Source organism: Chinchilla lanigera, unplaced genomic scaffold, assembly GCF_000276665.1.
Source record: "Chinchilla lanigera isolate Chin_1 unplaced genomic scaffold, ChiLan1.0 scaffold00100, whole genome shotgun sequence".
In the NCBI taxonomy this organism is placed as follows: domain Eukaryota; kingdom Metazoa; phylum Chordata; class Mammalia; order Rodentia; family Chinchillidae; genus Chinchilla; species Chinchilla lanigera.
The window spans coordinates 5,954,916-5,963,771 of record NW_004955501.1 but is presented as its reverse complement, the minus strand read 5'-3'; positions in this window follow the sequence as shown (position 1 = coordinate 5,963,771).

Below are 8,856 nucleotides of genomic sequence, written 5' to 3'. Positions count from 1 at the left end.
TGTTATTCTAGTGCAGTTTTTATGGTCTTCCGGATCCTGTCATCTGCAAATAATGATAATTTAACTTCTTCCTTTCCTGTCCGTATTGCTTTTATTTCTTTGTCTTGTTTAATTGCTCTGGTTAATGTTTTGAAAACTCCATTGAACAGAAGTGGTGATAAGGACATCCCTACCTTGTTCCTGATTTTAGAGGAAAGGCTTTCAGCTTCTCCCCATTAGATGGCTTTTATGAGATTGGGGTAAAAATCTTCTCCAAGTATTTTCTTTGTGGTTTTTATCATGAATGGATATTGGATTTTGTCAAATGCTTTTTCTGCATCTATTGCGATGATAATGTGATTTTTGTTCTATTTATGTGGTGTATTGCATTTATTGATTTGTTTATGTTGTTCCATTCCTGCATTCCTGGAATAAGTCCTATTTGGTCATGTGTGTGATCTTTTTGATGTTTTTTTTGCATTCTGTTTGCCAGTATCTGGTTGAGGAGTTTCTTATCTACGTTCACCAATTAATTCTGCTGTTTGGTTGGGTCCTCTGGGGTCACCAGCAGTCACTGAACCTCTGCAAGTTTGAGTCCCCCCAAAAACACACACACACTGCGAGCCAGGGCTCAAGGTGAAAATACCACTTGCCATCTCCCTCTTCTACATTATGGTCTCTTTCTTCACACTCTCTGTGGACTCTAGTTCTTACTTCAGATCTTTGCTGGGTCCTGGGGACGCGTTTCCCTCCTCCTTGTCTAACTCACATTGCAGTATTCCGGCATCTGGATTCCAAATATCAGAGAGATTGTTTCTCTGCTGCTCACCATTCTGCCATCTTCCTGGAAGTCCTTTACCACCACCGGTCCTTTGTATTTATGTGCTATAGGTTCCAGTGTCTCCTTTTCTACCTGCAATTCTATTGGTCTTTTTTTACCCCTTGGTTAGTTTAAGATTTTGTCTATTTTATCTTTTGTTCCCTTCTATTCTCTTTTTTCCCCTCTCTTCTCCTTCTTTTACCCCTCCCCTCCCCTTTCCTCCTTTGCATTTGAACATTTTTTCCTACTCCCCAATATCTATCATCCATTTTGATCCTTACCCTATTTTGTCTCTTCAGAGAACTCTGTTTCATTGATATTTTGTATTTTTATAGTCTCTATTTTGTCATTTTTGCTCTGATCCCTATTTCTTTCCTTTTTACTATTTTCCACTTTGGTTCTTGTTTTCTACCTTGTAGGGCTGCATTTCTCTGTTGCTTATTTGAAATTTTCCTTATGTTTTAACATTACGCCACTTCATAATTTTTTATTAGTGTGTGTTTATATAATAATGATGTTCATTTTGGGGAATCAGTACATGCCCATATACATACAGCATTTCTTGACCATTTTCAGTCCCTTTAGCCACCTCGTCCTTCTCTTCTTCCCCTAATCCCCCACCTATTTTTTTTAAACTACAGGGGCTCATTGCTATAAAATTCCTTCTTAATATTGCTTTTGCTGCATCTTACAAGTGTTTCCCATTTCATTCATTTTGAGAACTTTTTAAATTTTCCTACTGGCTTCCTCAGTGACCCAGTTTTTTCAAAAGTGTGTTGTTCAGTCTACATGTATTTTGTTGCAAATTTCTTTGTTGTTGACCTCTCATTTTATTCCATTATAATCAGTAAAGATAAAGGGCATGATTTCAATTTTTTGAATTTATTAGTGTTATGCTTTAAGCCGAGATGTCCATTAATGCCTCATGCACTCGTAAGTGGGGCTTTGGGGAGGTGACTGGGTCATGGGTATTTGATACTGGATTAGTCTACTGGTTTTATAGCTGTGAATGAGAATCCAAAGGTGCAGGGGAGACCCCAGAAGTTTGGAAAAGCCAGGAACATGGATCATCGAAGGAAACCTGCAAGTGGGGAGCAGAGTGAGCCAAAGAGAGAAGTCATGGGAGCTACAACCACCAGAAGTACCACAGGGGCAGAGCCATGCAAGCCTTTTGGCGCTCACAACTTGCCACAGATTGCTTTGTGGAACATGGAACTACAGGACTTAATATTTGCCCTGCTGGATTTTGGACTTGCTTTGGTCTCATTCCTTTGTATTCCCCTGTTTATACTTTTTGGAATGGTTGTATTTATCTTGTGCCATTGAATGTTGGAAGTGTTTTAACTTTTCATTTGTACAGGGGCTCACAGATAAGAGTTTGCCTTAGATGTCAGAGGAGAGTTAGGACTTGGACTTTTCAGTTTGCTGAAACTATTAGGATTTTGGCAACTCTTAGGGATGGACTAAATGCCTTTTGCATAAAGGAATGTGCATAAGTCTTTAGGGAGCCAGGGGCGGAATGTTATGGTTTGTGTCTAGATGTCTCCCTCTCCAAAGCCTAGTGCAGTCATGGGTGTGGGCTTCTAGAGTTTATGCTTGATTCATGGGCCAATCTTGAGATTATGGGTGTGAGTGCTACACACACCCTGTGGCATGTAGCCTGCATACAATATAAGGGAGGGAAAGAGGCTTGCTTGATGCTGTTCCTTCCTTTTGCTTTTGTTGCTTTTACTGTTTTCTGCTGCCATGAACTATTGCCCTCTGCCATGTGCCACTTTGCTTTGGAGCCAGCGGAGTATGGACTAAAACCTCCACAAACTGTGAGCTAAATAAACCTTTCCTTCCTTAACTCTGGGTGTCAGGTATTTTGTCTCAGCAATGAGAGAAAAGTAACCAAGACAGCATGTTATTGGGTCTTCTGTTTTTTCCATGTAGCCAGTCTTTATCTTCTAATTGGAGAATTTAAATGTTCACACCTAATATAATGCTGTTTACACCCAGAATTATCATCAATAGGTAAAGATTATTCCTGTTACTCTGATTTCCTTCTGTTTTTTTTCAATATTCTTTTTCTTCCTTTCATCTTTATGGTTTGATGGTTTTATTATTGATAATGTTAATTGTATTTTATGTCTCTTTTGTGTGTCTACTCCTCTGGGAGGTATACTTTCTTTTTTTTATTTTAAAATTAAAAGGAGGAAAATATTAACAGACAGACAACATTTTACAAAATAGCAAAGGAACAGTTAAGACAGTACAGAGTTACAAAGTGGTAGGGAATTAACAATGCTTGTTGTATTACATATTGATATCTTCAAAGTGGTTTCTCATTATAGTAATCTTCCTTTCACTTTTGGATATAGGGCTCCCTTAATCATTTTAGGCAAGGCTGGCCTTGTGGCCATGGCTTCTTTTAATTTTTCTTGCCCTGGAAGATCTTTATTCCTTTTTATTCTGTAGGATAGCCTTTATAGAAATTTTCTTTGTTGGTAAAGGGGATAGTGTAATCTTCGTTGACAGTTTCTTTCTTTCAAGAATGCCTCTTTCCATTTTCTCTGACTTGTAAGTTTTGTGCTGAGAAATCTACTGTTAGTCTAATGAGGATTCCCTTAAATAAGAATTGGCTGTATCTTCTTGCTAATTTAAAAATCCATTCTTTGCCTTGTACCTTTAGGGACTTGATTATAATATGCTGTAGTGATTATCTTTTCTGGTCATATTTATTTAGGGTCTTAATGCCCCTGTGCATGGATGTCCCTATCTTTTCCAAGATTAAGTAAGCTTTTAGCTATTATGTAATTGAATGAATTGTCTGTGCCCCATTATTCCCTTCACCTTTGGGTATTCTGACAATGTGGATGTTTGTTCATTTAATGGTATCCTTAAGATCCTGAATGTTCTTTTCTTTTACTCTATTTTTCTTTTTGTCTGGGATATTTCAAAAGTCCTGTATTCAAATTCAGATAGTTCTTCCATTTGATCTCTTTTGTTGTTAAGACTTTTTTGACTTTATTTTTCATTTGCATTATTCAGCTTTTAATTCCCAAGATTTCTTCTTCGTTCATTTGCTTCTTGGTTCGATATGTTTAATTTCTTATTCATATCCTGTATTGTCTTCCTAATTTCATTTACCTACAGTACTTACTTGTATTATTGTGGTTCTTTTTTATCTTAAAGAGAAAAAAACAATAACAAAATAACAACAAAGACAAAAATAAAGCAACACAAAAACAATATATGATTTCAAAACAAGATGATAGGAATTAACAATTTTTTTTTTTTTTTTTGGTGGTTTCTCCCGTACCGGGAACCGAACTCACGACCTTGAGCTTGCCAGGCAGGCGCTTTTGCTACTGAGCTAAATCTCCAGCCCCAACAATGGTTATTATATTATATATTGTTATCTTCAGTGGAGTTGCTCAGATTGCCAGATGTAAGAATGCAAGATTGATCAAAGCATTAATGAGAATAAAAAGTAATAAAAAACATTAGAACTGATATAGAGCTTTTATCTTGGTTCTTATTGAGATTTTTTAATACACGTTCCTTTGAATTCTTTTTATTTCATGCATTTTGATTTCTTTAGAATTTGTTGCTGGACAATTATTTTATGTTCTTTTGGAGGCATTTTCTTTTTCATATTTCTTGTGTTATTGCATTGAGATTTGTAAATATGAGGGTTCAGCTATTGCTGCCAATTTTAAGGGGTTTGCTTTTCAGTAAGGTGCTTTTCCTTGAAAATGTGGTGTTGCTTGTTGGTTTGCCGTGGAATGTTGACTTTTGATTCTATCTGGCACAAAAGTGTAATTTCCCTATAGCTTCTTTCCTGTGGTGGATGGCTCTGGGCAAAATGAGGACCATGTTGGAGTCAGAGATATCCACAAAGGCTATGCAAGAGTGTGGACACACCTGCAGTTCAAGCAGGTGTGATGTGGATAGCCATAGCTCTGCGGTGCTTGATTGTGACTACTCCTACAGTGGAATCGTGATCCCTTTAGATTATAGGGGTTTCCTCAGGCATTATGGCTGCTAGCTCTTCTTCTAGAGAAGCTATAGTGGGAGTCACAGCACCACATGTGGCCCGCACACCCAGTCCTGACAGCACTGTTGGTCAGAGTAGGTGGTGGCAGACAGGGCTGTAGTGGGGCCTAGATAGGCTTGGTGGCAGCACGAGCCCTGGTGTTCCTCTCTCTGTGATACAGTGCCTACGTGAGAGTAGGACTGCTGCCAGAACTGGGCAGAGTTCCCCTTAGGGCCCTCTTTGACCATGTGTACGTTGGGGTAGGGTGGCGGCTGAAGCTATGGAGTCACACAGGACGCCTCTGCATGATCCCTTTGGGCAGGAAGCAGTGGTAACTTCCCTATTCCACCCCACCCTATCAGTAATAGGCCGGTGGGTGTGGCACAGGAAGGAGGAGAGGCAGGAGCTACATGGGCATCTGCCTTCGGCCCTGGCACTGGTGGCGTGTACATGTGGCTGGTAATGCCCTGGGTCTCACGTGAGCACCTCCATCCTCCGCGTTGCACACCCACCTCCTGTAGTGCCCTCAGTAGGCTTAGGTCGCAGTCGCTCTGATGGGCCAGGTTGGGTTCACAAGGCAGCCACCCCCTGGGCCCACACATGGGAAGTCTGCAGAGTTCTAGAAGTGGGAATATAGCGGGGTTTCTGGTGCCCAGGGTTGTCTAAATGTCTCCCTTCTCAAGATTGCACCTGTTACAGCACCCTGGGGGTTCATGGGAAAATGGCAAGGTGCTTTCTGAAAGCAAGTTTACTGGGTTGACTTCAGGTTACTGACCAGAGTGGGCTGCAAGCCTGTGAGGGCTGTGGGACTTGCGTTTGACTGTTTATTTTAATTTGCTTATTTATCATTTATTTTGCAGTGCTGGGGTTGAACACAAAGCCTCAGGCATGGTAGGCAAATGCTGTCCACTGAGCCACACAGCCCTGTGGAACTTTCCAGTGGCTAGGATCGCCACCATCTTCTCTGACTGGGTCCCTTTCACCCTTAGCTCCACAGAAGAGAGACTCCCTCTGCCCCTGGAGCTTGGGTGGTAGATACCAGGATTTTATTTTTTCCCCTTTAGTGTGCTGCTCTCCCAGGTCTCTGGACCTTCCCAAGCTTCCATCTCTTGGTAATTTCCAGTGTTGCCCACTATCGCTCACCTCAGAATGCACCTATAACCTGATTCTTTGGTTCTCTGTGGACGTGCCGGTGAGGGCGGGGTGCCTCTGTTCAGCACTGGAAGGCTTCTTCCCGGGCAGCTCTGGGGCAGGCCTTGTAACTCGATCCAGCCCACTCAGAGCCAAGCAAGCCAGGCAAGGACCAGCGAACTGGTGGACACGGCCAAATGGAGGTCACCCTGGAAGGGCGGCTCTCCTTTCATTCTGCTCTGGCTGCTGTCGCACTGCAGACACCCACGTCCCTGTCTGTTCTAGTGAGATCCTCAGACTTGCTTAGGTTTTCCTTCCCGTGTCCGTCATTCAGATTCTTTTCACTAACACCAACCAATCTCTTCCTAGTAATTGTAGCCAAACACCCTGACTTGATCAAGATTTTTCTAGGAAGCAAACCTCTACCCTTGACACCCATTTCACTGGAATCCTGATGAATGTTGTTACCACTGAAGTTACAGCTACCAAGGCTGAGGCTGGAGCAGGGTTTATGTAGAGCTCCTCTGGCAGTTCTGACCAGGATAACAGCCACTTCTATAGGTTTTAAGTCCGCTTGCCCAATGAGAAGACAGGTATGATGTAGAGGTTTATCAGTATCCTGCCCTCCTGTGGAATGCGTGAGTGGAATGCACTCACGCATTCAGGAAACACGGATTGAGGACCCGTTACACATGCTTCTGGTGATGCAATCAAAACACACCAAAACCTCTCTGCTGAAGTATCCTCTCAGGAGGAGAGGAGTGCACAATAGGTAAAAGAAAAATATGCAGTGTATCACTTGATGAAACATTCTACAAACAAGACCAAAGCAGAGGAGGGCAAGGGGTTGTGTGTGTGTGTGTGTGTGTGTGTGTGTGTGTTGGGAGGGTTTAGAGATGTAGACGAGGTGGTCACACAAGGAGTCCCTGTTAGCTTACATTTACATTTGCAGGAAAAGAGAAGAGCTTGAGGAAGGGAGTAGGGAGAGAGCTGTAAAGGCGAACGCACATGCCTGTGTGAAGACCCCAAGGGAAGAAAACACCCAGGGTACTGGAGGAGCTGCAGAGGCCGGTGCAGCGGTGTGCAGTACAGAGAAGAGGAGCGGACGCTGGAGGCAGACAGTGAAGGTGCAGGGAGTGGGCGTCTGTGATCTCCACTTTCACCCATTTAAAACATGAAATAAAAGAATCACTCTCAGGAAGTTTTAAGCAGCATCGGCCAGTAGGTGTGGATGGGCTGGGTAAAGCTGCCTGCCATGCTGCTGTTCTCATTGCGCCGGCATTTATGGACTGTGTCCCCAGAGCAGGCACTTCTCCAGGACAAATCATCACCCTTCCTTCTGTGCATATTTGGTGTTGAAGATAAGGCACAGGACAGCCTTTTTCACAGAACTTATCACAGACACACTGAAATGTGCCTGGGTTTCTTCCCAAAGAACACATCATCACCACAGTGAGAGAGAGATGCTTAAAAAGAAAAAGGAAAATATGGCATAACTGTAAGTCCTGAATGTTCTTTGCCTGCTGTTTATTAAGGGAGGACACTTCCCAGAATCCTACTTATTTGGAAAATTGGCAAACTCTCACAATCACCAGAAGTGGTTTTATCTTTTAGGTATGCTGACTTCCTTCTGTATCTTTGGCTGATTAGACGGCTTCAGGCATCAGGAGAAAGTTCATGCACTGGGGCTCAGGCTTTAGCTCTGTTCTTGTAGATCTGTAAATGCTTTTAGTGAACTGCTTGCTGCACACCATGTGTCAGGAGAGCATCTCCTTCACTCACTCTTCCACTCCCTTATTCTTTTTAAATGCCTCATAGGATCTGGGAACCAAGTGCTTTTCTCTGCCTTGTCTTCACCCCTAAATATGAGCACACGTATGGAGTAATGACGCCAGCTGTGGTTCCAGGAACGAAGGAGACGCTAGTACAGAGAAAGGATGAGTGAATTTGGAGGGAGAATGTGGCGTTTATATCCCAGCAAGAAGATGGACGTAAATGAAATGCTAGAGTGCAAATGCTGTGAGCACAGTGGGCAGAGGAGGGGGCAGTGAAGGATGGCGCGCACAGTGCTAGCGCACAGGCTCAACAAAGGACGTTTGAGGAAGGTGGCTTGTCACATCTTCCCGGGCGGGCTCCAAGACGTGCAGCAGCAGCGAGGACACTGGGACAGAGTGGGCCAGGTGGGTGAGATCCGCGAGGTGTCAGGGGAGAAGCACATATGGAACACTGTCAGCCGAGCAGAAATTCTGAATTGAGCCTAAGGAAGACAAGGAAGCCACAGCAACGTTGGCGGGGTCATTGCAGCGGGCCATTCTGTGGTGAGAACAGACTAGAGGTCCTGTGGAGATTACTGCAGTAATCTTGGCCAAAGAAAGAGTAGAGGATATGTGTCACACAGACTCAGGCCAGGAGTGAGTGTGACACACTCACCTGCCTCCGCCCCTCCCCTCCTCTGCAGGGAGGGGTCATCTCCTTCCCATTGTGAAACAGGGAAACATTTTGCCTGAAATAGGTATTTTTCATAGCAGACATTTTCATAAATACAATCCACTTGATAACATCCTTTACTTAAGAATTTTTCTACTTTAAATCCCTTAGAAAGCCTGGGTAAGTCAACTGAGGAATGGGTAAAAAAGATGTGGTATTTTTATACAATGGAGTGTTACTTAGCTATGAAAAAGATAAACTCAAAGTGGATGCAACTAGAGACGATACTCATAAGTGAGATAAATTGGACCCACATGTGTAAACATCACATTGTCTCCCTCATGTAAGAACGTGAAAGAGTAAATAAAACCCAGAAGGTACGAACAGATATTGTGAAAGGGAAAGAAATTGCTCAAAAAGGAAGGAACAACTGGGATGAGGGAAAGGAAAAAAAGAAAGAAGAGAAAAAAAAATATAT